The sequence below is a fragment of the Paramormyrops kingsleyae genome, chromosome 15 (assembly GCF_048594095.1).
Source record: "Paramormyrops kingsleyae isolate MSU_618 chromosome 15, PKINGS_0.4, whole genome shotgun sequence".
In the NCBI taxonomy this organism is placed as follows: domain Eukaryota; kingdom Metazoa; phylum Chordata; class Actinopteri; order Osteoglossiformes; family Mormyridae; genus Paramormyrops; species Paramormyrops kingsleyae.
This window is the reverse complement of record NC_132811.1, coordinates 26,783,432-26,806,999: the sequence shown is the minus strand read 5'-3', so window position 1 is coordinate 26,806,999 and position 23,568 is coordinate 26,783,432. Positions and strand designations below refer to the sequence as shown.

The 23,568-nt window shown below is 46.6% G+C and overlaps 1 long non-coding RNA gene across 1 annotated transcript; it reads right to left on the bottom strand.

The window, feature by feature from the left end:
* Positions 1 to 20,690: 20,690 nt before the first annotated feature.
* LOC140578566 (uncharacterized) lies at positions 20,691 to 23,161 on the bottom strand. The gene is made up of 4 exons (XR_011982838.1): positions 22,972 to 23,161; positions 22,402 to 22,477; positions 21,534 to 21,671; positions 20,691 to 20,763 (listed from the first exon to the last, which is right to left on the bottom strand). It is a non-coding gene; the product is annotated as an uncharacterized lncRNA (long non-coding RNA).
* Between the last annotated feature and the right edge of the window lie 407 nt (positions 23,162 to 23,568).

Sequence of the window (23,568 nt, the reverse complement as noted above, 5' to 3'; positions counted from 1 at the left end):
CTCCGACATGCCGAAGGTCCCCGCGCCGGGGCCTGGCCCCAGTGCACGCGCCAACCCATACCTTGGCGACACACCCACCAGGACCCAAGCCCCCCCCAGCCCAGCCGGAACCCCAGCCCGGAGGCAGAGCGCCCCCAGAACCCCAAGCCCGCCCCGGACCCACCCAGGAGCAGCACGGCCGCCAGGCCGGCAACCTACGTCCGCCGGCACAGGCTACCCCAGCAGCGCTGCATGCAGCCGCCAGAAAGACGCCACCCAAGAGCCACCAAAGGACATGAGGACAGTCTTCTTACCAATGCATAAAGTGGTGAAAGCCATGTGGGTTGTGTTAATCTCTGTAGTGACACCATCTAGATCGCCCAACAAGTAGACTGAAGGAGAGGCTGGAATGGTACATTTCAGACACTTTGATAAGTCCTCACAAATCCTGCGCCAGAACATCTGAGCAGGTGGACAGAACCAAAGAGCATGGATGTAATTGTCAGGTGTATCCCCTTGACAGTGTGAGCAGTTGTTAGAAGACGTAAAACCCATCCTGAACATCCAATGCCCTGTATAGTATACTCTATGCAGGATTTTGTATTGTATTAATTGTAAACTGGGACTTCTAATCAGTTCAAAAGTTTTTAAACATGTCTTAGACCAGAAATTGTGGTCCCAGCTGATTGATAAATCTGCCTCCCATTTTGCAATAGGAAGGGATATTGATTCATCCATTTTCAAAAGTGTCCTGTATATTTTAGACAGTAATTTGGGGGTTTTGAGATTAAGGAATTCTGCCACACTTGGTGGTATTTGTAATTTGATTTGATTAGACTTGAATTTCCTTTTTACTATAGATTTAACTTGTTGATATTCTAAAAATCTATTCTTGTTAATCCGATATCTTTTAACTAATTAGTCAAAGGGGATTGTCATGATCCACGGGGAAGCAGGCGACAGAAGCCGTGAATATAAACAAAAGGGCTTTATTTCCGGGACGACACACTGCAAGACACGTAACATTACAATGACCGGACTAGGGAAACAAACGGAAACGCAGACTAAATACAATGAACTAATGACAATAATCAGAAACAGCCGTAAAACACTGGGAATCCACATGAGGTTAACGAGAGGGCGTGGCACACGAGAGGAGCGGACGATCGGGGCATGACAGAACCCCCCCCCAAAGACGCGTACACCGGGCGCGCCCCAGGGGAGGCGACAGACGCGACGAGACCGGGGACACGGGACCTGGAGAGACAAAAGCAAAACATCAACGAGGGAATGGGAACTGAACAGACACACAGAACAGACACAAGGGCAAAAGCCAAGACAAAACCTGACACAAAATGGGAAAGGCAGAGAGACACACAAGAAAGGGAGAGACAGAGGGCACAAAGAACGGAGAAACAAAAGGAGTGAACGGGGGAGGAACAGAGGGACGAGGAGCAGACACAGGCGGGACGAAGGGAGGAGGAGCAGACAGGGGAGACCAGACAGGAACGGACGGGGGACAAAAGGGGGCCCGAGGGAGCCCAGGTGGGTGACGGGTGGCGGCCAGAGGAGCCGCAGGCGAGAGGGAGAAGGTAGCAGGAGGGAACCACACAGGGGCCGAGGGAATGGGACGAGGGAGAGACGGAGGGGACACGGAGGGAGTAGGAGGGAACACCAGCGAAGGCAGGCGATGGCGGAGCCGGCGAAGGCACCGTCCGACACCCCGCCAAAGCAGGGGGGCCCAGAGGCAACCGACATGGAGCCGGAGGCGACGCCGAGGACCAGCACCGAGGCACCGGGTGGGACCCGAAGGCGACCGCCGACCCCGAGCCGGAGGCGCAGCAGGCGACCCCGGAGCCCCAGACAAGGCATGCGAGGGCGAGCCAGGGGGCAGGGCGGGTGGGACCCAGCCCCGGCGCAGGTGTCCCCGCCCTTTCCGGGAGACTGAGAGGTGGGGACCCGGCCGGGGTCTGTCACACTGGGGTGACGGTGGAGGAATCACGGGGGAAGTCATGGGGGCAGTCACAGGGGAAGCCAAGGCAATCCCCAAGGGGTCCCACTCAAGCTCCCCCTCTGACTCCACTATGGAGGGATTAGTGCGGGGGAGACGGGAGTCAGGGCCTCAGGCGAGGTAGCCTGTGAGGCCGCGGGCATGGCGGCCTGGACGGGCAGGTCAGAAGAGCCGGGCTGAACGGAGAGCACAGGGGCCTCGGGAACCTCAGAGGGCAGTGGCACAGCAGGGGCCGCGTCCTCCTTTGGAGGGGCCAGCTCCGACCGCAACCGGAGCAGCTCCCTCAAGGTCTCCTCCGCCCTCTCCAGCTGTTGAGGTGGAGCCGCTGGAGAGATGGCGGCGAACTCCCTCCGGAGCCGCTCCAGGAGCGCAACTGCCTCCGGGGAGCCCCTTATGGTGGGTTCACCCACCACCCGCCAGTATAGACCCTGCAGGGTGAAGAACCTCCTAACCATCTCCAGGCTGGGCCGTGGCTCAGGAAGCACGGGGGGCGCTGCAGCCTCAGGAAGCACGGGGGGCGCTGCAGCCTCAGGAAGCACGGGGGGCGCTGCCCACTTCCGCAATCGCGGAACCCGCGGGATAGCGTCCTGAATGGACCTGGCCGGCGCGTCCCGATGAGGGGACAGGCGGCTGGCTCAGGCAGAGAAGCGCGAACACCGCTGGGTCGAGAATCGGGCAAGAATTCTTCCAACGCGCAGCCGGGTAAGCCGTGGAAACAGAGACGGCCCCCAGACAGACCTTCCCATCTGTTTCTTCGTCTCCGTCTTTCTCCGCGCGCTGCAGTGGGCGGCGGTGTTTGGGGCACCTCAGGTAACTCCGAGAGTGGTCCACATGGCAGTCCGCAGGAGAGGGTTACCTTACGCAGGTTCGCTTCCGCCGCCCCGCTTCTCAGCCGCCGCACGTTGTTGCGCACCTCCCTCACAAGGTGCGCGTCTCCGGGCAGGGACATCTCTTCTAAGACATCCCTGCTCCGGCTGGCTATAGCCCGTAGTACGGGATCATCCCGGATTTCGGGCTGATTCAGCCAATATAAAACCTCGTCAGTGAGGTCGAGGTATTCAGCCTCACCGATCTGAGGTGTTTTCTTGCGGAGTCCGGTCATTCTGTCATGATCCACGGGGAAGCAGGCGACAGATGCCGTGAATATAAACAAAAGGGCTTTATTTCCGGGACGACACACTGCAAGACACACGTAACATTACAATGACCGGACTAGCGAAACAAACGGAAACGCGGACTAAATACAATGAACTAATGACAACAATCAGAAACAGCCGTAAAACACTGGGAATCCACATGAGGTTAACGAGGGGGCGTGGCACACGAGAGGAGCGGACGATCGGGGCATGACAGGGATAAAGTCTATTTCTTCGAATATATGTTCCAAGTATTTAATACCTTTACAACTCCAATCCGGGAAATTTATCATATTATTGTTTAGTAGTATGCCAGGGTTGTTCCAGATGGGAGTACGTTTGCATGGGATTAATGAAGACTCAGTCGTTTTTAGAAACTCCCACCATGCTGTCAGAGAAGAGCTGATACTGATGCTTTTGAAGCATTCGTGTCGTTTAATGTTTGAGCTAATGAATGGTAGGTCCGAAATCTCTATGTTATTGCATAGTGCCTGTTCTACGTCTAGCCATGGTTCATCTAAGAGGGTATGTTTTAGCCACCCTGAGATGTTTTGAAGCCTGTTGGCTAAGAAGTATTGGTGAAAGTTAGGCAGATCTAGTCCTCCTTTGTCCTTGGTCCTTTGCAGCGTTTTTAAGCTAATACGCGGTGGTTTATCTTTCCAAAGGTATTTAGAGATGGGTCTTTTTGTCTTGGCCATGATGGTGTGGAACCTTCTGCTTGATTGCAGAAGTTTAAACAGTTCATTACCGGGATGAGACAGGTCTTTAACAATTCTTATAGCTCTGGATCTACATCTCCTTGTGTAAATGTCCTGCAGTGAAGGGGAGAGCTGACCTGCAGAAGCGTTCCGTTGCACGGATTATTCTCTGAAGCACTTTTTGGTCCAAAATGCAGCTGTTGCCATAGCAGGATGAAATGTTCTGTGTGAGGATGCTCTTCACAGCGCCAGAGTAGAAAGTCCTTAGGACAGCAGGGGAGACCTCAAACTTCCTCAGCTGTCTAAGGTGGTACAGACGCTGCTTTGCCTTTTTTGCCTGAATGTGGATGTGTTCACCCCACGTCAGGTCCACAGAGATGTAGATTCCCAGGTACTTGATTTTGTTCATCCAAATCACTGGAGCTCCGTTGATGGTGAAGGGCTTGTAATCACGCTGCTGTCTCCTTCTGAAATCTACCACCAACTCCTTGGTCTTACTGATGTTCAGCTGGAGGCAGTTGTCCTGACACCATAGTACCAGGTTCTCCACTTCATCCATGTAGACCTTCTCGTTGTTGCTAGAGATGAAGCCCAACACCACTGTGTCATCAGCAAACTTTACAATGGAGTTGGAACCATGAGTGGCCACACAGTCTGAAGTGTAGAGGGAGTACAGCAGTGGGGAAAGTACACACCCTTGTAGAGCTCCTGTGTTGGTGATGATGCTGCCTGAGACACATCTGCTCACCCTCACCACTTAAGATCTGCCTGTGACGAAGTCCAACACCCATGCACACAAACGGTTGTTGAGGCCTAGATCCCTCAGCTTTGTGAACAGTCTATGGGGCTCTATTGTGTTGAATGCTGAATTGTAGTCAATGAACAGCAATCTTACATAGTTGCCCTATTTCTTGTCCACGTGACTGAGAGTGGTGTGCAGCATGTGGGAGATGGCATCCTCTGTCGATCTGGCGAACTGGAGCGGGTCTGTGATGGTGGAGATGGAGGAGATGTTGTTCTTGGGCACAGGGACTATGGTAGATCTTTTGAAGCACGTAGAAACCACGGACTTCGCCATGGACTTGTTGAAGATGGAGGTGAACACCTTTGACAGCTGGTCAGCACAGCATCACAGCAGGCACCCCGAGATGCTGTCTGGACCCGCCGCTTTCCTAGTGTTCACCCTCCACAGTGCTGTGCCGATGTCGTGCTCTGCGATGCTGATGACTTCACCGCCGTCGGTCGTCAGGCTGTAGGTAGCGCTAACCACCTGGCTAACCCATACGGGCGTAGAATGCATTCAATTTGTTGGCAAATGCAGAGTTAGCACTGTCCGTCACAATGTTATTGGTCTAATAGTCCGTAACCGTGCATAGTCCATACCACACGTAGCATGTCGCCCTGGTGGAAATGTGACTCCACACGCTCCTGGTACTATCATTTTGCATCTCTCACCGCTCGCCACACGCCATAGGAAGCCGATTTATAGGCGCTGATATCGGCGGTAGAGAGAGCGGCGGTGTAAGCAGCAATCCGTGTATTCATGACGGCGCAGATCGATCTGTCCACCCATAGTTTCTGATTTGGGAACAATTTGATTCTCACCATAGGGACAACTTCATTAGCAAGCATGTTAATGAACTGCTACATCTGCAAACTCATTAATGTCGTCTGCGCAGGCCCGGAACATGTCCCAGGCTATGTCATCGAGCATGTCCTGCAGTGTAGCCTCTGATTGGGCAGACCAGCATTGCACCTCCCTCGTGATTAGAGCTTTGTGACGAAAGCTTTGTTGGTATTCCGGTATGAGGAAAATGGCATTGTGGTCTGATTTCCCAAATCCTGGATGTGAGACAGCTTTGTAGCCCTGCTTGTACGGTGTGTAGCAGTGATATAGAATTTTAACTCCCTTCATCAGGCTGAGATTGGCTTTATTAAAGTCCCCTGCCACAATTAGTGCAGCGTCCGGGTCATTGTTTTGAAATGCACTCAGCACATCATGCAGTTCAGAAAGAGCCAAACCATGTTACGATCCCTCATGTCTCGCTGGAAAGTAACTCTGGCTCTTAGGTCTTCCATTTTGTTCTCCAATGACTGTACATTAGCCAGCAGGATACTTGGCAGTGGGGTGCGATGAGCCTGTTCTCTCAGTCTGTTGCGGATGCCGTCGCGTTTCCCATGGTGTTTCTTTGTTCTTCACCGCAGGCCAGCTTCACGTCCATTGTTGTTTTCTGAGCCACGTCGTATCTCAGACAGCCACAATGGGTCAGGCTTAAAAGTGGTCGAAAGCGAAAACTGATTTCCTATGTCCAGCAGTGTTCTACAATCATAGGCCACTAAAGCCAAAGACTTATGCGTATAACAGAGTACTAAACATACTGTAAATAAGTAGCGAAAAACGTGCACAGTCTGAACGGAGCGGTCAGGCAGGTGTCTGGACGTAGCCACACCATCTTGGATAGTCACTGCGCTCACATCCACTGAGTGGCAAAAAAACTGAGTGGCAATGTTAGTGTTCAGCTTGAATGCCACAAAAACACATCTAAAATGGGAGAGTTGTGTGATTGATTGTACAAATTCCCACACCCACCACACAACAAAACACCTCATGGATGAGAACCTGAGTGCAGTCATGTAGTCAGTGATACCTCAGAATGACACTAGTCTAAACGGATCAGGGTGAGTTTTCTTTTCAGTGGCTGGAGTGCCAATCCTGCCACCAACCCCCAAGTTTTTTCCGTGTAAGTTGGAGGACCTCCATTAGGACTGGATGTAGATTAACATCATACCCAAGATGAAGCAATTGCAGGTTAAGGGCCTTTCTCAAGGGCCCAACAGAGTATAATCATTCAAGGTATTCATGAGATTGGAACCAGCAACTTTCCAGTTGCTGGCACAGATCCCTAGCCTCAGAGCCACCACTCCGTTAATTTACTAAACCATTTATAATTGACAAACAAGTTGTCCTTTTAAAGTGGATTACTTTATTTGATTAAATGCTGCACAATTCAATTCAGTAAATACAGACCAATTGTCAAATATGTGTCTATAGGAAGACAACACGAACTGGTTGAAGCTCCACTAAATATGACTGTCAAAGATTTACAGTCTTTTTTAGTTGTTGAGGATGAGGGTTTCAGAACATTTGTAAATAAACTAGACCCCATTTACATCCTGCCAACCAGGAAAACTCTGAAGACTATGTTGGCCCAGACATGTTCTGAAGAAAATGAGAAGGCTGTGGCAGAGGTACAGAAGGTTCAGTCTGTGTGCTTGACAGCTGATTTGTGGACCTACCTAATTATGGATGCTTACCTTGGAGTGTCTTGCCATTATGCTAGTCCAACAGATCTGGCTTCTGTTCTTCTTGGTGTGACTAAGTTTCCAAGAGCCCACACAGCAGAAAACATCAAGCAAGCTATGGTTGCTCTAATTTCTGACTGGGGGCTAAGTGGGAAAATTTCTTGCCTGGTCACTGATAATTTAGCAATTGCGGTGGCAAGTATTCAGAAGCTGGGGTTAAGCCATCTGCCTTGCTTTGCCCACACACTCAACCTCATAGTGAAAATGTCTCTTGAAGAACAGCCTGCACTGTCAGACATCTGTTTAAAAGGTAGATCAAAAGTTAGTTCAAACGCTAATGAGAGGCTGATGGTAGCACTGGAAAGGATGGGTAAGCAGCCGCTGAAGCTGGTACAAGAGGTAGAAACCAAATGGAACAGTACACATGATATGCTGCAGAGACTATGGCCTTCATGAGCCCGTTGGGGCTTCTTGAGCTAGTCTGACCACTGAGGTCAGGCCATTGTCTTGCTCAGACTTTGATGTCATTAATCAGTGTCTTGAAGTGCTGGCACCATTCAAATGTGCCACCACTGAACTGTCGGAGGAGAAGAGGGTGTCTGCACTAAGATAATTCCCATTACTGGAATGTCACAACACAAAGTGGCAGAGAAGGCGATGTGAACAACACATGCAGCTTCTAAAGCTCTAGCTGCAAGTCTGCAACAATGCCTGGCAAAAAGGTGTAAAGGGGTTGAAAATATTTGGGTACTGGCAGTGCCGACACTACTAGACCCCAGATTTAAGACCCATGGCTTTTCCAATGCAAACAATGTGCAGGAGGCAGAAAAATATTTGACTGGTGAATGTACCTCAATGATCCAACCATCTAGTGAGCCAGTGTCTTTGTCAGCTCAGCCATCTACATCCCAGGCTTCAGTAACTCCATATGAGGACTTGTGGGAGCTTCTGGACAATCAGGTCAGTGGGACACAGAGAATCCATAGTGCCACTGCTGATGCCACAGTGGAGATAAGGAGGTATCTGGCTGATATTCACCCAAAATAGAGGACTTACTGAACTACTGACAAGTATATTCAGCAATATACCCCCACCTCTACACACTGGCGCTTAAATTTCTGAGCATAGCAGTGACCTCTGTGAGTGCATCTTTTCAAAAGCTGGGGATGTCATTTGTCGCGTCCGATGCGTGAGCGAACAAGCAGGAAGCAAGGAAGCAGACGAAGGGAGCTGTGAATACGGGTAAATGGGGTTTCATTTGGACGCACGGATAGCAGCACGGGATGAACGTTAGTGACAGATCTGGGAAACAGAGGTAGATGTGGACTGATATACACTAAACAGGCCAAAACTAACATTAAACAGCTGGGAACAATCAGGGTAGTACACGTGGGTAATGTGGGGGCGTGGCACACACGAGGATCGGACGAGCTGGGCGTGACAGAACCTCCCCCCCAAAGGTTCAGGGGAGGCGATGGACGAGACGAGACCAGGGACATGGGACCTGAAAAACAAGACCAAAAGAGGAACAGGGAACAGAACAGACACACAGAACAGGGACAGGAAGTAAGACAGGGCCTGACATAAAACAGGGAACGCAGACAGGCAGACCAGGAAAGGAGACGCAGAGGACACAAAGAACGGAGGAACAAAAGGACCAGGAGTGAACAGAGGAGACAGAGGGATGAGGAGCAGAAACAGGAGGGACGAAGGAAGGAGGTGGAGCAACAAAGGTGGGAGGACAATGGGGAGCCCGAGGGAGCCACTGCGGGTGACGGACGGCAGCCGGAGGGGCCGCAGGCGACTGGGAGGAGGGAGCAGGAGGGGACCATGAAGGAGGCAAGGAGACAGGTCGAGGGACAAACAGAGGAGTCGAGGAGGGAGTCGGAGGGGGCACCAGGGGAGACGGGGAGGGAGTCAGAGGGGAGCCCGACGCAAGTAAGGAGGAAGGTGGAGCCACGGCAGGCGACGGCGCAGCCACAGCCGGCGAAGGTGCAGCCGACTGACGAGTTGGAGGAGGGGGAGCCACAGGCGACTGACGAGTTGACGTTGGGGAACCTGCAGACGACCAACGAGGCGTCGGAGGCGGGACCGAGGACTGTCGACGAGGCGTCAGAGGGGGACCCGCAAGCGACCGCCGAGCCAGAGCCGAAGGACCCTCAGGCGCCCCCCAACCCCAAGCCAAGGAGAGCGAGGGCGAGTCAGGGGGCAGGGCGGGCGGGATCCGACCCCTGCATCGGTGTCCTCTCCCCTTACGGGACATAATCCACCGCACTGGGGCGGTGGTAAAGGAGCTCTTCCCTTGGGGGGGTCCATCAGGGAAATCCCCGAGGGGTCGCATTCGAGCTCCTCCTCTCCTTCAGTCCAGGAAGGATCGACGGTCAAGCAGTCCAGGACCTCCTCGGGGACAGGAATTGGGATCCTGGGATCAAGTGCAGGAGGGTTTGGAGTAGGGTCTGGGATTGGAATGGGTGGAGCAAGGGCATCGGGTGCGGGCGGAGCCGGGGCAGGAGCCGGAGCAGCTGCAGGCGGAGCCAGAGGCAGGACCTCAGGCGACGCAGCAGAAACCTTGGAGGGCGACGCAGCAGGAACCTCAGAGGGCGGCGACGCAGCAGGAACCTCAGAGGCAGCAGGAGGTAGGGCATTAGCAGGTGCCGCAGACTCAGGGCCAGCAGGGGGCGCCGCAGCAACCGGAGCCTTGCTGGGCGGTGCGGTAGCCGCCAGGACATGCAAATCAGGCTGGACAGGCATATCAGGCAGGACAAGCGGGACAGGCAGGTCAGGCACTGACGGGACAGGAACATCCACTATGGCTGCTAAGGTTGGCGCCGTATGACACGGCGCTGCTCCTTTAAGAAACCTAGTAGTCCGCGGGATAGTGTCCCATACGGACCTGGCCCCCCTGTATGCCAGTCGTGCTACCCGGTAGTGGTAAGCTGCTAAAGGCGGCAGCTCTGTGGCAGCAATGTGGGCTTTTGATACTTGCAGGGGTGTTGCAGCGGTGATATCCTGGGTGATCAGGGGTTCCCCGAGAGAAGCGGGGAAGAGAGAGGTGGATCCCAGGAAGATCTTCTGGCCTTGAGCTGGTCTCCTCTCTTTCCGCTTCTTCTTCTTCTTCCGGGCGGCTTTGGGCGGCAAAGCTAGAAGTGCGTCGGAGCTGGCAGACGTCGTGGCGGCATTTTTCTCGCTGGGCTCGGTAACCAGCCGGATTCGCCTTTCCATTATGCGCTCCGTCAGCCGCCGGAGGCTTTCGTGTACCTTGGGAATGGGGTACGCATTTCCGGGAGGGGGTGCCTCACTCAGGAGGGTCCCGCTCCGGATGGCTAAGCTTAGCGCCACGGGGTCCTCCCGGACCCGGGCTGATTTAGCCAGTACACTACCTCTTGCAGCAGACCGAGATGCTGGTTCTCAGTCTACTGCGGTGTGTCTTCTTGGAGATCTGACATCATTAGTAAAAAAAAAAGGAGCAGGTTAAGCCCCAGTACAGCAGAACAAATCATTTTCTTAAATAAAAATGTGTAGGTCAATTTCTGTGTATTTGTGTTTTTCTATCTGCATATTTTATAGGGTAATCAGTAACACAAACCCATTAAACCTAGATGTTTGCATCTCTTGTTACTGATTTTATATTCTAATTATAGGTCAATGGGCTTGCATTACCAGAAGAACCAAGTCATAATGACCCTCATACATAAAAAGTTATGCATACAAGTATAACTTAAAACAGTTGTGACTGGTGTAGGCTGCTTTGTTTAATAGGGAGCTCATGTACAGTCATTGACAAAAGTCTTGTCACATAAGGACATAGTAACTTAAAAAGGCATATAACTTTATTTCTAATCAATCAATTGCCAAGGACTTTCACATTAATAACTAGGTGCAAAATGAAACAGTCAAAAAGTGTCCTGATGTTCACAGCTTGTTAAAGTCCATAAACACCTGTTTTTGCAAGGACAAAAGTCTTGTCATGTCTTTTAACACTAGAAAGACTGACTGGGTCAATTGACCCAAATCAAACAAAATCACTGCTATTTCTCATTGAAGTTCTTGCTACAAAAATCTGAAAAAAGTTAGCTTCAGTTAGCTTTCGTTTGACAGCTCATGCATATTTTGGCCAAGCATTTGCCGCAAACAGAACGCTTGCACGTGTCACAGGTAGTGACAGTTTTGTTGCGTTTACAAGCGACCGTGACTTGACAGCTGACTCTTCTCTCAAGTTGCCCTGTCGGTGATGGTGTTATGACTATTATGTTATTGTTATTATGACTTGGTTATCTAATTCATTTGCATGACATTACGTCAATTGACCCAGTCAGTCTTTCTAGGTATATACTGCTGTAAAATACTAATTTCACCAGCAACTTCATTTGTATTACCATGTTCTGTTCAAGAATGATAAAAAAATTAAAGTCAGATTTTTTCAGATTTTTGTAGCAAGAACTTCAATGAGAAATAGCAGTGATTTTGTTTGATTTGGGTCAATTGACCCAGTCAGTCTTTCTAGTGTTAATGATTCAACCAATCACAGATTTGAGGTTCACCTGTGACAAATACTGTAATCAACATAATCCCAGGTGTGTATAAAAAGATCCCCAGCAAACCAGACCTTCACTTGAAGTGCAACCTGACTTCTGACAACATGCCAAAGATTCAACCACAGACCAAGTCTGCTGAGGTGTCAGACGTCGTTAATGTATCCAAACATCAAGTGGAGAGGATTAAAAAAAGATATGAAGAAACTGGTGATGTTCATGACAAGCCCAGGTCAGGCAGAGCATGTAAAACAACTCTTCGAGAGGACCATTTGTTGCTTCGAAAGTCCAGGGCCAACCCTTTTTCAACTGAAGCAGAGCTACATCAGAACTGGTCACCAGAAACCGCTATGTCTACAAGAACAGTTTCTCAAATTCTCGTTCTGGATGGCAGTATCAACAGCCTGAAGTATCAAGACATTCTTGCTGCTCATTACATTCCAAACCATAAGAGGGTGCAAATTCTGCAGCAGGATGGCGCTCCTTGTCATACTTCAGCCTCCACATTGCAGTTCCTGAAACTGACGAGGATCAAGGTGCTCCAGGATTGGCCAGCCCAGTCACCAGACATGAACATTATTGAGCATGTCTGGGGTAAGATGAAGGAGGAGGCTTGGAAGACGAAACCAAAGAATCTAGACGAACTCTGGGAGTCCTGCAAGACTGCTTTCTTTGCCATTCCAGATGACTTCATCAACAAGTTATTTCAGTCATTGCCAAGACGTATGGATGCGGTCCTCCAAGCTCATGGAAGTCATACATGTTATTAATTCTTTCTTCCAAGGCACCATGACTTTATGTTCTGATGTTATTGTAGCATGTTTGTGTATTCTATATAAAGTATATGTATAATTTCTATTATATGTATAATTTTTCGTATATGACAAGACTTTTGTCCAGGCAAAAGTTGACCTTTCTGTCCTAATTACATGACAAAACTCAATGAATGATGAAAAACTTTATTTTGGTATAATATGCATAATTTAGATGGCTTTGCCTTTCTTATAAGCCATTTCTGATTCCAACTGATTAAATATAGGTCAAGTTATTATGTGTTGTTCCTACAACTTGGTTAAGTGACAAGACTTTTGTCAGGCACTGTATTACACAGGTCAGTGACACTTTAATTTAGAAAAACAATGGCAGGGGGTGCAGGATTTTTCATTGACCAGTAGATGTTGATGTAGAGTAAGGTGTTAAAAGTTTTGACGTGCCAAACCCATTTAGCTGCAAAAACATCACTATGTGAAAAGTCTCGTTCTGCACATCCTCAGTAGGGATGGGCTGCTCAATACATCGATCATATGTCAAGTTTTCGAACCAATAGTGCTTCGAGGAAGTGATTGGAGCCTCGCATCACATTATCACGTGGTCACTGGGAAAGACACTTCCAAACTTAAAAAAAATGTCATACATCTCTTAAAAATGAGGCAAGCTGGATGGTACAGTTCATTGTAATGGTAATGTGCAACTAGAAATACATATATATTTATTTGTGCATATCATTTTGTTAATAAATTAATATTAGCAATGACACATACTGTGGTTATTTGCAAAATGTTCTTCAGCTTTACAGTGTTTTTATGCTCATGTAAAGAATAAATGTCCAGCATGCACTTCCAGATCTTTTGTTGGTTATTGTTGGCGTTACCGCGATCGAGTTTGAGAGTTCAGCTCAGGATGACGTATTTTATTGTGTGCCTGGTTGCGTATTTAAGCTGTTATGTGCAAAAAGCATGCTCTCTTTTGTGTGATGTGAAGGGAGAAGAATCGTCAACTTGTTTTTATGTTTATGGGAACATGAGGAAGAATACAGTGCAAGTTTTTATTATTTTTTTGTTTTTTTGCTTTGCTATTTTTTCTTTAAATACAATGTATTTTTAAGATATTGGCCTACAGGCAAGTCTTAAGTTTTATTTTGTTGATTAAGGCATATACACTCACCTAAAGGATTATTAGGAACACCTGTTCAATTTCTCATTAATGCAATTATCTAATCAACCAATCACATGGCAGTTGCTTCAATGCATTTAGGGGTGTGGTCCTGGTCAAGACAATCTCCTGAACTCCAAACTGAATATCAGAATGGGAAAGAAAGTCCTGTGGGCGAAAATGCCTTGTTGATGCTAGAGGTCAGAGGAGAATGGGCCGACTGATTCAAGCTGATAGAAGAGCAAATTTGACTGAAATAACCACTTGTTACAACCGAGGTATGCAGCAAAGCTTTTGTGAAGCCACAACACGCACAACCTTGAGGCGGATGGGCTACAACAGCAGAAGACCCCACCAGGTACCACTCATCTCCACTACAAATAGGAAAAAGAGGCTACAATTTGCACGAGCTCACCAAAATTGGACAGTTGAAGACTGGAAAAATGTTGCCTGGTCTGATGAGTCTCGATTTCTGTTGAGACATTCAAATGGTAGAGTCAGAATTTGGCGTAAACAGAATGAGAACATGGATCCATCATGCCTTGTTACCACTGTGCAGGCTGGTGGTGGTGGTGTAATGGTGTGGGGGATGTTTTCTTGGCACACTTTAGGCCCCTTAGTGCCAATTGGGCATTGTTTAAATGCCACGGCCTACCTGAGCATTGTTTCCATGTCCATCCCTTCATGACCACCATGTACCCATCCTCTGATGGCTACTTCCAGCAGGATAATGCACCATGTCACAAAGCTCGAATCATTTCAAATTGGTTTCTTGAACATGACAATGAGTTCACTGTACTACAATGGCCCCCACAGTCACCAGACCTCAACCCAATAGAGCATCTTTGGGATGTGGTGGAACGGGAGCTTCGTGCCCTGGATGTGCATCCCACAAATCTCCATCAACTGCAAGATGCTATCCTATCAATATGGGCCAACATTTCTAAAGAATGCTTTCAGCACCTTGTTGAATCAATGCCACGTAGAATTAAGGCAGTTCTGAAGGCGAAAGGGGGTCAAACACCGTATTAGTATGGTGTTCCTAATAATCCTTTAGGTGAGTGTACACCTCCATATTGTATTTACCATCACCCACCTCTCCCATAATATTGCACTCTCAGCCAGGTCAGAACACCTGTCACCGTGATGCTGCTGCTTTGCCGCACCTGGGCCTGTACCCCCTTACCAACATACAGCCAGGTTTACATTAATATATAATTATTAGTAGAGACCCTAGGCCTTAATTATTGAAAAATGTGACCAATAATTTTTGACGAGTAATTTTATATTGAAATTGATTCCCCTTCTTCAGACATGTTCTCTCATCTCCAGTTCTTCACTGCTGTCAAGGGCCATTTCTCCGCAAGTCTCTTGGAGGTGAGTCATACAGAGTTAAGCCAAAATTATTCCTACCCATATCAAATATTTATTTATAGTGATTTTTTATTTGACTAATAGGTTTCTTCTGGCTATAAATGACACAAGCATGTGACAAAATACAGTAACATATTCTACTAGAATATACATGAAAAGTAACTATTTCTATTTTTAGCTTACATGTTTATGAAAATATAACATCCAAAATTATTCAAACCCATTCTCAGTAATCAATGGCAAAGCACTTACTGTATTTGCCATTACAGCAATCAAGCAGTTCTTATAATTGCTAACAAGCTTTTTGCATGTCTCCACTGGGATTTTTGCCTATTCCTCATTTCCTCATGAAGCTCTCTAAATCTTTGATTTTGGAATGCTTGCTTGCCATTATTGTGTGTTTGGTTCCCGCCAAAGATTCTCAATGGAATTTAGGTCCAGACTCTGACTCCAAAATTATAATATTGTTTCCTGTTAACCATTTCTTGACCACTTTGGCTGTATGTTTCGGATCATTGTTTTTCTGGAGGTTCTAATACTGCCCAAGGCCAAGTTTTTGCTTGATGTTTTCCTCCAAAATCTTAATCTAGTCCCCCTTTCTCATGATGCAATTGACAAGGTTGCCATGGTATTCTTGGGATTGAATGTGTCTCTGTGCATTTGTTTGGAAGATTGCTGATTCAAATCAGCAAACCAGCTAGGTACCACTGAGGTACCCTGAGCAAGATACCGCCCCCCAAGCACTACTCATTGGGCACTGAATACTAGCTGCTCACAGCTATGTCACATATGGGTTAAGTGCAGAGGACACATTTCGCTGTTGAGCACTGTGTACTGTAGTATGTCATTAATCACATTCACTATCTCATAAAACTACAGAATTGTTGACCAAAATCTTTTTCCTTTGTTGGTACCAGAATTACTCAGGTTCATCAGGTGGAGAACCTTGGATTCTTCTTGGCCTTTTGCATTACCATTCCTGCCAGTGCATGGGTAACTTTTGGCTTTGAAAGAAACCTATTTTCAGAGAGTTGAACTCCTTGTACTTTTTCATTATGCTTTGCAATGTGGCCACTGGCCACATTTGGATATAGCTTAATAGCCTTTCCCTGTGCTATGAGAGGACACAATGGGCAACCAGAGGTCCTCACTAAGCTCTTTGGCTATAATTTGCAGCTGACTGGAAAAATGACTAGAAAACTACTGCATCAGCTGTTATCAATTCTCAATTTGTAGTTGATTAGAATGCTCTAGAATAGGATTTAATTTATGATTTGGAATGGTGTAGCAGCTTGTATTTTCTCAAAAATGTGAAACAATTTCGAGGGGTGTGAATGACTTTGGACATGACATTTTTTGTGAAAAAAATTTATAGTTAAAATTTTCATTAACATCTCAATCACAGTATTTTACCAATTTTTGTCACTGCCTTATGTCATTTCCAGCAGGACACAAAGCAAAGAGTAATACAGAAAAGAATCTAGAAAAATTCTTATGCACAATTTATTACTGACCATTACATTGCATTATGAAGGTATTTATAGTGCATTATAGATGAGAGCTTCATGGAGCATTTATAATGCATAATAAACATGGCTATAATGCGTTATGCCTATTATAAATATTTAACGCTGTTTTTATAATACTTCATGAATGCATCATACTGCATTATGAAGGTTTGTATGCATTTATATGACTGCTTTAAGTATTGTATTCCACAAATTACAATACAAAATACAAAAACAAAACAAATACAAAACTAAAACAAATACACAAATCAAAATACAGAAAAAAAAATAAAATAGAAAAATCTCCATACTCCAGTCACTATCCTTACCCAGCATGTATTTCAATCCATCTTTTCAATCCATCTTTTCATATAGTAACAATGAAAACACAATCATTACCTCAGCTTAACTAAAATATTTATAAATCTCACACTAAATTGTGTTTTCTAAATTTTAATCAATTTTCTAAGTTGTTCCAGACATTAACTCCTCTAACCGAAATGTATCTACTTTTTACAACTGTTCTTGTTTTTGATTTAATAAATATAATATTCCCTCCATGATTATACTATGTACATATGTACATACATATGTTATTGACCCAACTGCAATTTGGCAAATGGAGGATTCAGTGTGTCTCGGTATATACTTCAGCTAATAACTCATATTGTTCCTTCCTGAAGTAGAATTTTGGGCTTTGGGCTTAACTATTTTTTATTGCAAATTCAATGTCTCTCACAGTAAATTTTCAAAGTTAAAACAATTTTCGAAAAGTGAAAAATGCCATATTCGACGCCTGTGTTCTGGACGCTCCAGATGAAAAAGTAAAAACAGATGGCAGATGTTTCCTTACAGAGGACACAGCTGTCTGTCACAATCTGTGATAACTGTCCCCCACTCTCCCCACCCACTGTCACCGGAAACAGGGAGTTTGAAGGCAATAAATGAAAATAAAGACTTAAATAGCATTATAAAAAAGTTACAGATAAAGCAATGAATACTGAGTTTCCAATAATAGTGTAACTGGGGGTTATCACAAATGGAGGCCACCTATAAGACAATTGTTTCCTTTGTAAGGAAGAATAAGTGCATGCCTGTTCATATTAATACCCTTGGTTTCGTGGAGATTTTATATGTAATTTGGGAATTTGGAGGCAAAGTCAACACCTTGAAATCTTTTTCATGTTCCTGAAACCATTTCTGAAGAATTTTTGCAGTGTGGCAAGCCACATTATCCTGCTGATAGAGGCTGTTGCCATTGGGGAATAAATGCAGGCAATTTTCTTCCATTGCTCCATGGTCCAGTTCTGATATTCACATGACATGCCCATTGTAGGCACTTTTGGCTGTGGACGGGGATCAGCATGGGCACTCTGGTCTGTGGCTACGCAGCCCCATATACAGCAATCTGTGATGCGTTATGTGTTTGGATACCTTTCTATCATAGCCAGCATTAACATTTTCAGCAATTTGTGCTGTGGTAGCTCTCCTATGGGATCAGACAAGATGGATTAGCCTTCGCTCCCCACGCGTATCAATGAGCCTTGGGCACCATGACCCCATCGTCAGTTCACTGGGTGGCCTTCCTTAGACCACTTTTAGTACTGTAGATACTAACCACTGCATACCAGAAACACCCCACAAGACCTGCTGGTCTGGATATGCTCTGACCCAGTTGTCTAGCATCACAGTTTCACCTTTGTCAAAGTCGCTCATATCCTTACACCTGCCCATTTTTCCTGCTTCCAACACATCAACTTATAGAACTGACTTTTCACTTTCCTAATATGTAATAGCACTCTTAACAGGAGCCATTGTAACAAGAATATATTATTCACTTCATCTATCAGTGGTTGTAAGTTATATTTGTTCATAACAAAAAACACAATGTAACATAAGAACATATGCAGATTGAGGTACCCAGTAAAAAAAATTGCAGGCATTTCTTCTGTTCTCCAAAAAGTTACTGAAATCTTGTTGAATGGTTATAAGAGCACTGCTTCAGTTCCCAAGCCTTTCTTAGAGGCACCACATGAGTTCATGTGTCATTCCATAGTCAACAAGGTATTGATTAGCTATACCAGGTGTGATAGTGGTTGAATCAAGAAATACATGTGTGTATTCGATGGCTGCTGCAAATACTTGGGTAATGTTAGGAGAGGTGATCAAGGTAATACATATTTATAGGCATAATATCATGGTTTTACACCAAAATGAAAATCATTTAAACATCAGATTCTTTGACTATCTAAGACCATATATATATGTATGTATGTATATATATATATTGTCGTGATCGCCGGCGGGCGAGCGGTGAAGCAGGAAAGTCAAGCCGGTGAGACGGGCAAACGGGGTTTATTAGAGCACACAGGACTGACGGCGACTAAACATTACAACAGTACAATGACGGAACTGGGGACTACTGACTTAGACACGGACTAAATACAGGAGACAGGCTAAGGGTAACGAAGCACAGGTGAGAACAATCAGGGAATCACATGAGGTAACGAGGTGGGCGTGGCACACATCGGGATCGAACGAAGCGGATCGTGACATAACCCCCCCCCAAAGGCGCGCACTCTGGGCGCGCCCCAAAGAGAGGCGACGAAGGAGACCAAACCGGGGAAACAGGACCTGGAAAACAAGAACAAAACCATCAACGAGACCAGGGAAACAGGACCGAGACACAGAACTGGAACAAAGACCAACCGAAACACAGGACGCGACAAAGAACAGGAAACGCAGAAAGACAAACCAGGAAGGGAGACACGAGAGGCACGGAAGTAACACCCACAGGCAATACAAAGGGGCCAGGGGTGAACAGAGGCGGAACAGAGGGACAAGGGGCAGAGACAGGCGGGACGAAAGGAAAAGAAGGAGGGAGGAGCGGAGCCCGAGGGAGCTCAGACAGGCGGCGGCCGGAGGGGCCGCAGGCGAGGGGAAGAAGGGAGCTGGAGGGAACCATACAGGGGCCGAGGGGACAGGATGAGGGAGAGACGGAGGGGGCATGAAGAGAGCAGGAGGGAACAGCAGCGGAGGCGGGCAGGAGGGGGAAGCCGCAGCAGGCAATGGCGCAGCCGGAGCCGGCGTAGGCGCCGTCCGACCGCCCGCCAAAGCAGGAGGGCCCGGATGCGACCGACAGGGCGCCGGAGGCGTGACCAAGGACCGACACCGAGGCCCCTTGGGGGGACCCGGAGGCGCAGCCGGCGACCCCGGAGCCCCAAGCAAGGCGAGCGAGGGCGAGCAAGGGGGCAGGGCGGGTGGGAACCGGGCCCGACGCCTGTGGCCCCGTCCCTTACGGGACACTGACAGGCGGGGTCCACCAGGCTGTTGTTCCCGGCCAGACAGGGGAACGGGAGTCCAGAGGGAGGTCCCCACGGGGTCCCACTCCGGCTCCTCCTCAGAGGAGAAAGGAGCAAGGATCCCATTGTCCGGGACCTCCTCGGGGACTTGGGCCGGTGCTGGAGGCTCGGGCAGAATAGGGGGCGTGGCCGCAGGTGGTGCAGCCGGAGCCGCGGGCTGGACGGGAGAGCCGGGCTGGACTGGAGAGACAGGCAGATCAGGCGCCGGCAGGACAGGCAGATCAGGCGCCGGCAGGACAGGCGAGACAGGCAGATCAGGCGCCGGCAGGACAGGCGAGAAAGGCAGATCAGGCGGGGGCGCCTCGGCAGGCGCTTCGGGTGTGTGGCCAGCAGGGGGCGCCTCGGCAGCGGCAGCTGCAGGGACCGCAGGCAGGACAGGCGGGTCCCCGGGCAGAGCGGCGTTGCCCCTTTAAGAGCCAGGCGCGTCCTTACAAAGGGGCGAGTTGCCGGTGCTGGCAGCAAAGGAGCGGTTAGGTGCGTTGCGCTCCTAGGCTGCCTGGTGGCTTTGATGTGGGCTTCGGGTACCCACTTGTGCGAAGTGGCGCTGGTGACGTCAGGGGTGAACACCGCCGGGTTGAGAATCGGACGGGGTTTCCTCTGACCCCTGGCAGGCAGAACAGCGGAGAGCTGGGTAGCCCCTAGAAAGATCTTCGGTGTGTCTACCTGCTCTTGGAGAGTATGCCGTCCTCTCCCTCCCTTAGTCCATGGTGAACTGCGGGGCGCTGTGGGTGGCGAGCTGTACATCAGCCCGCTGTCACGGTCTACCTGCCACTGCATGGCTTCAGCCGCTACCTCTCGAAGCTGCCGGAGGTTTTCGCGCACCTTGCTCGCTTGGTACTCATCCTCGGCTAGGGGGGATCCTTTCTTACGGAGTTCCGTCATTCTGTCATGATCGCCGGCGGGCGAGCGGTGAAGCAGGAGAGTCAAGCTGGTGAGACGGGCAAACGGGGTTTATTAGAGCACACAGGACTGACGGCAACTAAACATTACAACAATACAATGATGGAACTGGGGACACTGCCATCAATGTCTGCCCCATGTTCTTCTCAGCCTCTTTCAAGTCCTGGCAAAAAGTACACAAACAAATTAATTTAAGATTTAAAAACAGACCCTAAATGTTATTAAAATGTTGCAGTTGTTGACAGTGAACAGGCCTACATTCTGAATACTAAAATCAAGTAAAAGAAGAATTTGCAAAAGAAGAAAAGGCATCTAAAATGTTATGGATTCATTCATAATCCCATTATACTCACTTCATTTGATTTTGAGACACAGCAAAAAGTACTTTAAGAAGACAATATTCTACATTGTGTCCAATTTATTTTATCTAAATATTTAACACCTCAAAGCATACTTGAACATTTACACACAATATAATGTATGCACAAATTAATCACACATAGAAATTCGGTAAAATTATTAAATTTACAATGTATTCTTTTACAAGCTCTTGGTGGTCTTCGCTGAAGTACATGCATAAGGCCTTGAGGATACATTCCCTTTGAACATCTATTGAGTTGTTCTATAAATCAAGACAATATTGCTTTTTATATACCGTGTATTAAAACATGTGAACTACTACTCTCTTGAGTCAACCAAAAAGAAAAAAATAATACTAGGAATTTGTGTAAACAACTTTCTATGATCCTATAAAAATAATTTCAGTTGAAGAATCAACAAGGTGTAATTGCTACTAACCTGAGAAGCCCTCCATTACCCTTTTTATTTTTCTTTCACAAACTCTTGCTCCCAAAAATTGTCATCAATTTGTCTCTTGCTTTGTCAAGACCTGCAAAGAAACTTGACTGCAGTGGGACAGTCGTAATCTGCATTGATCTGTAGAATAAACACAATAAGGTAAAAGAAAATTAGACATTACTGCCCTAAAGGTAGAGATGCACCAAAACCAGTTTTTTTGAGAGCAAGTACAACTACAGAGGACTGCAAGTACGCACTGATAACAAGTAACAATAGTAAATAAATCTGTGGTTCTGAGTCCCTACAATCATCCTAACTCTAGCCCTCTAATTGTAATTGTATCCATGTCTCCACATGCCAAATGAACACAACTACATCATAGCTACCACTGTAGCAGTTATAAGAAATTTGGGTTGAGTACAATTACCAGCTCATGAGCATGTAATCAGACCAAAACCCTCAACTTGTATTAGTGCATCTCTAACTAAAGGGTTTAAAAATGTAAGTAAAAAATACAGTAAAATGTTTCTAATTTTTGTCTTGTAGTACCCCTGCACTGCACACTTGAGGTCTCTACACACTCTTTTACTCATGAGGGTCTTGTTCATTAGATGGGCTGAATCCAGTGTGTTTATCAAGATCACTAAAACATGCAGTCCAGGGGATATTCCTGGGGCCTGTTTCACAAAGCAGGATTACTTGCTTAGCGAGATAACTTGCCAGATTTAAGGTAGTCTGGACTAAATGTAAGTTGATGAAAATAAGGTCTATTTAGCCCAGACTACCTTACATCTGGCAAGTTATCTAAGCAAGAAATCCTGTTTTGTGAAACAGGCCCCTGGATGGGGATTGAGAAAAGCTGACTTACCTCGTCAACACAAAAGAGAGCTGGCCATCTGGCTTTGAACTCTGCAATAGGCGGTGTCTCTTTGACAACTTCATGCCTCCAGTAAGAAAAGGTTTTTGCCATTTCAAAAGGTTAAATGAGCATTTGTTTTATTTGTTTTTATTCATTTGATTTAGCATTTGTTGATGTTTAGAATCATGTATCCTATCTATTGTCAACCTATCTAAAGACCAAGACAAGTCTAATGGTTGTAATGAGCATTCTTTTGTCGACTATCCGATTGCTTACATTATGTACAGCTGACGTTACGCGAATGAATACAAGAAAGACAGACATTCAGCTCATCAGACGTTTCTTTGTAATTTATGCACTAAAATAAATCAATAATAATATGAATTAAAAAAATAAAAATTATGAATGAAAATATTGGTTGTATTTTCGAATCCAAGGCATCGTTAGCCTGCTAGCGACTGTTAGCAAGTTAGAAAATTAATGTGCATCAAATTTTAGCAAATAAGCTAACTGTTAAAACAGCTTAATGAGTAAAGGAAACATAAATACTGATATATAATTAACGATTTGGGTACTTACATTCGCTCACTCCAGTCAACTGCGAAATCCGCCTAAAAATGAAAATGCCACCTGCTTTCGCTGTAAAATCTCACAAATCCGGTTAGGGATGCGCATGCGTAGTAGAAAAACAATTTTTTATTAATCAACTTGATTATTTAAAACCAACATAAAATTATTGTGTTTAAACAAACTTCCACAGATTTATGTTCAACTGTCATAAAGTATTTATTTACAACACACCAACTTATGTTTTTTAATTAATCTCAATTAAATTTAGATGGTTAATTTGAACAGACCTCAAATTCATTTTTTTTTAATGTGGTCGCCTCACGTATTTTCAAAGTGACACTTCCTTCCCAGACAATAGTCAGCCATTCAGATAGTGCTTTATCTCACTCAGGCAGACAGCAGCCCCCTTGGTGTGAGGGCCAGAGGTGCCACTGAGAAGCTGAGCAAGTGAGCTGCCATTTTTATGTTACTCAGTAACAGCTGATATATGCATAAAATACTGCTCCAAGATACTTTTTAGAGGTAATGATTCACCTGTAAGCAGTATATAGGACATTCAATTTTTCATCATCCTTAAATTATTCAGAAATTGGTTCTGCATTAATT